The sequence below is a fragment of the Amborella trichopoda genome, chromosome 3, assembly GCF_054954075.1.
Source record: "Amborella trichopoda isolate Santa Cruz 75 chromosome 3, AtrichopodaSantaCruz75HAP2 v2.0, whole genome shotgun sequence".
NCBI lineage: Eukaryota > Viridiplantae > Streptophyta > Magnoliopsida > Amborellales > Amborellaceae > Amborella > Amborella trichopoda.
This window is the reverse complement of record NC_142338.1, coordinates 37,306,172-37,313,642: the sequence shown is the minus strand read 5'-3', so window position 1 is coordinate 37,313,642 and position 7,471 is coordinate 37,306,172.

Sequence of the window (7,471 nt, the reverse complement as noted above, 5' to 3'; positions counted from 1 at the left end):
ACAAGTGCAGGGAATCTTTTAGGTTATTCCCTTGCTTAGATTGTTGGGGGGTTCATTTAATGTCTCCACCCCCATTGGACATGCCCCGAGTAAGAGATGACTGAGGGGCTATCTATTTGAAGACATTTTTCAGCACCTTGGTCCTGATGCGGAATAAAGTGGAAGACGGTCAATAAAGTCATGACATACAGTGGAATTCTCGACTGTCTTAGAATTGATCCAAAATGGGTAAAAATCTTCCTAAGTACTTCAAAAGGCCACCTGCCAAGTTTCGTTGCAATCAGACATGTCTAAGGCAGTAAGAACAAAGAAACAATTTTGGAAAATCAGCCTCTAGCATCCTGAAGCAGACCCATAACTAGAACTATAGTTTAGATGCATCAAACAGTTGTAGGACCACTGCCATTGGATCTAACATGGTCAAAAACCCATAGGTTAAGTTTCGGCTTAATCGGACACTCCAGGACAAAGTTATGGGTAAAATACCAAAAAGTGGTATGTCGCACACTATTCCCGTGTGCCCTCCTTGCACCAAATCAACATGAAAGGTGATTTTTTTTATAGTCTCAGGCAGTGACTTTCGGGGCCATATTCATTCGTCCTGAGTCAGACCGTGCTCATATTTTGTGAGCATATTCATCTCGTCAAGACGAGCGCTTCAATATGTAGTACGCCCCGTGACAACGTCCGAGCAGGAAGCAACACTAGAGAGAAGTTGTTGATCCATGAAGAAAGTTGTAGGAAAATCAACAGTGACACACCTCTCTCGAGTGGCCAAATCACGACGCTAGAGCATCGGATTGACATGAGACCAATTCTATCACATGCGTATGGTCTAGAGCTATCTTTGGTCTGAACCCCATTCATGATGAATGGTCGAATTTAGCACACGAAGGCATCGAAGTGAATGCAAATTCTGGTACAGGAATTCCAGATTACGGTCAAAAGTCCAAAGTTGCAAAATCATCGTCCGGACACGAAATCAAGCTGCGTTTGTGTCCACGTAATTGTGATGACATGCTCAGTGATTTGTGGATTAAAAATATTATTAAAATGATCATGGCATTGAGCCCTGCTCGATAGCATTCATCTTTTGTTCATTCAAATGTTAGATCATCACTAGATCGTTCGAGAAGATTCAAGAATGTCTTTAGTTCTCAACAAGGACAACTTTAGAATTTCCTCAATTGTCAAGCAGGGGCAGATCAGTCATTTTTCACCCTCTTTTCTTAATTTTCATAAATTGTAATTATCCCAAGTTAGGGTTAGTTTTGGGTGATCCACCCACATTTTAACCCTAGTTTATAAATAGATGCTACCTCTCGTTGTAAATGGATCTTTATTTTGGACTAACAGAGACTCTTTTGATTAATAAAAATTCCTTTTTTAAGAGCATGAGTTGGGTCACGTTTCTTCTTTGGAGAGAGAGAGAGAAGAGATAGAAAGTTTAGAGTGGTATCCTGTCTACCTTCAAGGTATTTTCTCTTTCTTCCCTTCTTCTCTCTCTAGTTTTCTTTTTCTCTCTTCTTCTCTTCCTTCTTGGTCTTCTCTGATGAGTCTTTCTCAGAGGTCATGCATGACAGTGGCAGTGTCGTGCATGCCTCTTTCTCTCTTCCTCCTCTTGTGACTTCACAGGTCGTGCATGGCGATGGTAGTGCTGTGTGCGAGCTTCTTTCTTCCTGTCCTCATTCCTCTCTTTCCCTCAACATGGTTCACGTATGGTGTTAGTCGTCGTTGTGCGTAACTCCATCTAAAGGAGCACACGGTGAGCTGGGTTGTGTTCAAGCAGCGGGTCGGGCTCCTGTTTTCATTCCAGGATTGGTTTCAGGCGTAACAATGTGCATCACCAACTGCGAGCCATCTTTCTTTCTTCTCATGGGTCGCAGATGGCGCTGCTCATCGCCGTCTACAGACCTGTCTTTGACATCCTGCGCAAGTGCAGACGGTGATATCATCATCATCTGTGAACATGTTTTCAGTGTCCCGCACCTATCACAAACGGTGATGCTTATCACTACTCGTGAACGGTCGCAGTGATGTCTATCTCCGCTCGCATGCTTATCTTACGCCCTGTGCCTATCATAGACGGCGATGCCTATCGTCGCCCACAAAAAGTCGTGACGATGCCTATCACCTTCCGCAAGCTTCTTTCGTGCGCTCTGTACTTATCACTGCCCACAAAGGGTCGTGTTGGCTTCTCATGTTGCCGATGGCGATGGCAAATGCAATCAACAGTTCACAGCTCGCCCTTTTGCCCTGAGCAGCAGTGTTCAGTGTCGTCCAGGGGCCACGACCCTGTTAATCCACGGCTGTGGACAGTGATGCCTAATTTCGTCAGGACTTTCCTTCTCCTTCTTTCGCATCTTCTCACTGCTTTCTTCTCTTCTCTTTTCTTCTCTTCTTGTTGGACTGAAGGATAGACTCTGTCTAGCACTGCCATATTGGTCTGGTTGTCGAGTAGTATTGTCGTCGTGCTGGTCCATAATACAATGCTCGTCTTGCTGCCACACTAGATTAGGATATCGGCCTTGGTTTCGAGAAGTATGGCTGTCGTGCCTGTCGGAGTTACCGTGCCCGTCTTGCTACCACTCCGAGTCGATCACTGTATTGGTCCAGCTATCAGGCTAGGCTCGTCTCCTTATCAAGTCCTCTTCTCTTTTCTCCCCTTATTCGAATCCTCTTCTTCATCACCCTAACGCCTCATCTTCTCTGCCATCTGAATGTGCACATTTGCGCATGTTCGCCCTAAGACAAGGGTGGGTTCCTCAACCCACTAGTCTTGCAAATTAACCATGTCAGTGCTTTACATAAAACAAGGAGATTGTAAGTCAAGGGAGGCGATTCCAAACCAGTTGAAGCAATTGGGGGGCTTTCTATCGTGATCTAAGAGAGAGCACACGTGAGTTAGCCCGAGTAAGTCATCGACCCAGGCGAGGTTGATGTGCACCTCACGTTTAAAATTCCTCTCTCACCAGTTGGGCACCTGCCCTTGTTCTATGAATAAGGTTCTCGAGAGAGCGATATCAGGCGCCGAGTCTTCCGAACCCAAGACACGTGTCACCCGATCATCTAGATACGAGGGGCGAGATCGAGGCATCTGATCAGTTTGACGAATCAACTGAGGACTTGCTACCCCTTTGTCGATTCGCTCTTGCTTGATCGGCATCACCTTTTATTTTCTGCAATGCATTCCATGGCATCTGGGTTATTCAACCTATTCATCTGAGTTGGGGATTTTCTCATCCCCACACTCGTGACCTTCCCGAGGAAGCGAGCTTCTCGAGCCTTGCTCCCTACACTCCTTTTGAGTCAGGACTCACAGTCCAGCTCCCAAGTCCTTTCCTGGATTGGTGCGAGAAGGAACTTGAAGGTCCCTAACTCCCCACTTTCTAGTCTTAGTGGACCCTCGACCAAGGCCCTACGCATGGGTAGCACATTTGCTACCACCCACAACACGCACCCTGCTACAGGCAAGTCCCTTGCCAGTCACGTTGCTAACGTACGCTGAAAGGCTTCCTTGTCCGCTTTTACGAAAGACAAGTAGGTTGCCATCACTCCAAAGATTCGTCGCATGGCCACCCCCTATACTCCTTCACCGTGCCGAACGTCTATGCTTAGAGGCTCGACACACTGAGGTGGAGATCTTTGGGCCTCCACCTCTCGCACACACCTAAAGGCTCGTGGTCCGTCCACTCATGCCACACCTCGGGGCAACTTTCATGCTACCTTAAGCTCACGTCCAAGGCAAGGACTTCTCGAGCCAAACCCTGCACATCCCATGCATCTGTATCCTACAGCTCGGGGCAGCACCAGTTTTGTGCAAGCTCGAGCACACGGGGGTCGACCATTTCGTTATATCTCTCGGCACACATGGCTTGACCCTGTGAGAGATAAGCTCCTACCTAGTCCCTCACAAACACAAGCTCGTAGTTCTCGGCCTTGAAAGGCCGAACCAGCTGATCGAGCCCGGGATGACCCCCAAGTCACCCGGAGGGCTGCTTCCAAAGGTGCACATGCCCCAGCTTCACAGGTTCCTCCCCGATCTTACTCTTCAGGCGGAGTCGCAAGCTAGTTCCTTCTTCTATCACCCTTCCTTTGCCAGACAAACACCTCGAGACCTGGTACTCAAAGGTTTTTCCTAAGAGTACCATCTTGAGTCAGCCACCTCAAGTCAACCATGCACCTGGACCTCCTAAGGGAATTTGGGGCAAAGGTGTGATGGAAGATAGAAGCCTACAGCCTCCAAGGTAGCAACCCAGATTGCCCTCTATCCTTGAACCTCACTCTCTGCTCCAGCTGATGGACACAGCCCAAGCATGCTCAAGAAAGACAGGGCAGTCCAAATCCTAGGCTCAATTTTGGAGTGAAGTCTATTACAGCCTCAAGATCAAGCAGAAGAGAGGTCTGTAGCTCTTGACTAGAAAGACCCATAAGGGAGTTGAGGTTACCACTCTTGATGACCTCCCTGCCTCACAATCCCTTCTTCCCTCTCATTGCTCGATGGTTATCGTCATAAGAAAAGACCGAGCTACCAAGAAATCACTATCCCAAGACCATCAAGAATCAGTCCTCACACGGTCGGCATACAAGACTCGAGTCCAGTCGGTGCATGTTGAGCCCCTACAGACTGACTTGTCGCGTAAGACTCACAAAACCCTGACAGTCCACTACTCTACCTGGCTCTAACCCTCTAGTAGAAATGGTCAATGTCATGGTGATCAACGAGCCGGGTGACACTTAAGAAGATTAGATGAACTTTGAGGTGATGATATAGTCCGCTCTTGAAAAGATGGATCGCCTGGAGGCCTCCAGGCCCCTTTCTTCTCACCATGAGGCCAACTCCCCTCTTAGTGAGGACACAGTTCCCAGGCAAACTCCCCCACCGGCTTCCCAAGATAGCTCTGCTCCCCGCATGGTTTCGCAAGACAATATAGATTTCATGGTGACCCACAGTCTCAAGAGTAAGATCCCAGGCATGCAAGGGGTGTCGCTTTACCGAAAGCCGTACCCCTCGTATATCGACCAAGTGTCATTTCCCTCAAACTATCAAAAAAGGAAGATCCTCCTGTTTAATGGTACTATATTCCCGCACCAGCATATCCCTCACTTCCTAGTGGCTTGTCAAGAGATGGCAGTTGGCGGGTGAGTCCTCCTCCGTTAGTTTGTCGAGACTCTCGAAGGACCAACCTTTCAGTGATAAGCTTTGCTACCTCTAAGCTCAGTGCATACATGACAAGAAATGGAGCAATTGTTTTACCAGCGCTTTTATGAATTCCAGAGAAATGTGGAAATTATCGAGCTCCTCACTTTGACTTAAGAGCCTGGTGAGCTAGTCGATAAGTTCATCGCCCAATAGAGAGAGAGTTGGCAACCTATCATGCCACTCCCATGATTAAAAGAGAAGCAGTTCAGACCTGTATACGAAATATGCTGCCCGAGATCACCCAGCATCAATGTCAGAGCTCATCTCTAAAGCGATTCGTATAGAAGGTCTGTCCAAGCACCATGGTGGATCTCACCAGTAGCCCTCTAGCTAGGGAAATGGCCAGGGCAATGGCAATTATGGCTCCAATAATCCGGGTAACTAGCAAAAAGGGGTGATTAGTGCGGTTGTCACCGTGACTAATACTAAGAAAACCTCCCGTCAAACCTTGGACCTCTCCAAAGAGATAGTCATAACCAAGGCACAGACACTCAGTCTTGAGGTAAGCAGAAGCCTATAACATGGCCTAACCCCCAAACAATATAAATCGAAGTGATTACTGGATCCAACACCAGAACAAGGTGTATCCCTTTGAGAAGGAATGGGTTCTTGAACTGCTTCAATTACTACCGGAGGTAACTTGATCCAGCTGTCAGAGGTAAAATTCCCAGAAGACACATCTCTACTAGATTGGACATAAGACACATGAAAGATAATGCGCATATCATAAGAGAGTAGGCCACCCCACTCGGGAATTCTATACAATCAAAGACATTATTGAAAACCTTATTAGCAAGGGCCAGATAAAGCTCGAAGAGTTAAAGAAAGCATTTGGGGAAACTGAGGCTTCCTACGTAGTGACAATCCAAGATGATGACGAAGCACCTATCATCCTCCATCTAGTATTCTCCGTAATGCTTGAAGCAATTCTCATCACGCTAAAGCTGACAAGGCTTCCCAGGTTTCTGCCTCTAGGACCTGAGAACCTCTGGTGTCTATATCATCTAATACGAGGCCATGACTTGAGCGGATGCACTGGCTTCCACAAGCTCTTGGCATAGAGGATGCAGAGCCTGGTGAGCAAGTAGATAAGTTTATCGCCCGATGGAGAGAGAGTTGGCAACCTATCATGCCACTCCATTGACTGAAAGAGAAGTAGTTCAGACCTGTATATGAAATATGTTGCACGAGATCGCCCTGCATGTTGAGGCGTCCAATCCACCCTCCATGTCAGAGCTCATCTATAAATCGGTTCGTATAGAAGGTCTATCCAAGCACCATGATGGATCTCACCAACAACCCTCTAGTTCGGGAAACGGCCAAGGCAATGGTAATTCTTACTCCTATAATTGGCGCAACCAGCAAAAAGGGGTTATTAGTGTGGCTGTCACCATGACTGACACTAAGAAAGCCGCCCCTCAAACCTCGAACCTCTCCAAAGGGAGAGTCACAACCAAGGCACAAACACCTCACGCTGGAGGTAAGTAGCAGCAATCTTATAACAAGGTCCCTCCCCCTAACAATATAAATTGAAGTGACTACTGGATCTAGCACCAGAACAAGGTGTAGGCCTTCAAGAAGGAATGGGTTCTTGCATTGCTTCGATTACTACTAGAGCAAAATACGATCCAGCTGCCGGAGGTAAAATCTTTAGAACAGGCTGGACAGGAGACACACGAAAGATACTGAGTTTATCACAAGAGAGTAGGTCACCCCACTCAAGAATTCTATACGCTCAAAGACATTATCGAAACCCTTATTAACAAGGGCTAGATAAAGCTTCAAGAGATAAAGAAAGTATTCAGGGAAATAGAGGCTTCCTACGTAGTGACCATCCAAGATGATGATGCAGCACCAACTATCCTCCATGCAGTATTCTCCGTAATGCTTGAAGAAGTTCTCATCACGCTAAAGTGGACAAGGCAGCCCAAGTTTCTGCCTCCAGGAACTGAGAACCTCTGGTGTCTGTATCATTTAATATGAGGTCATGACTTTAGCGAATGCACTGGCTTCCACAAGCTTTTGGAGAAGAGGATGCAAAAAAACCAAGAAGTTCATGGTCACTTAGAAGGACTCCCTCAAGTCCCTGCTCCACCAGTGTAAGAGGACCTCTCGCCACAAGCCCAAGAGCGCCAGACCCTCTGCTGACCCTCTTCGAGACGATGCTCCAACATGGTCTTGTCACTCCCAACCCACTAAAGCCAGGGTATGGAAAATATTTGGTGTCTATATCACCAGGTATGGGGCCATGAGGTGAGGGAATGCTTT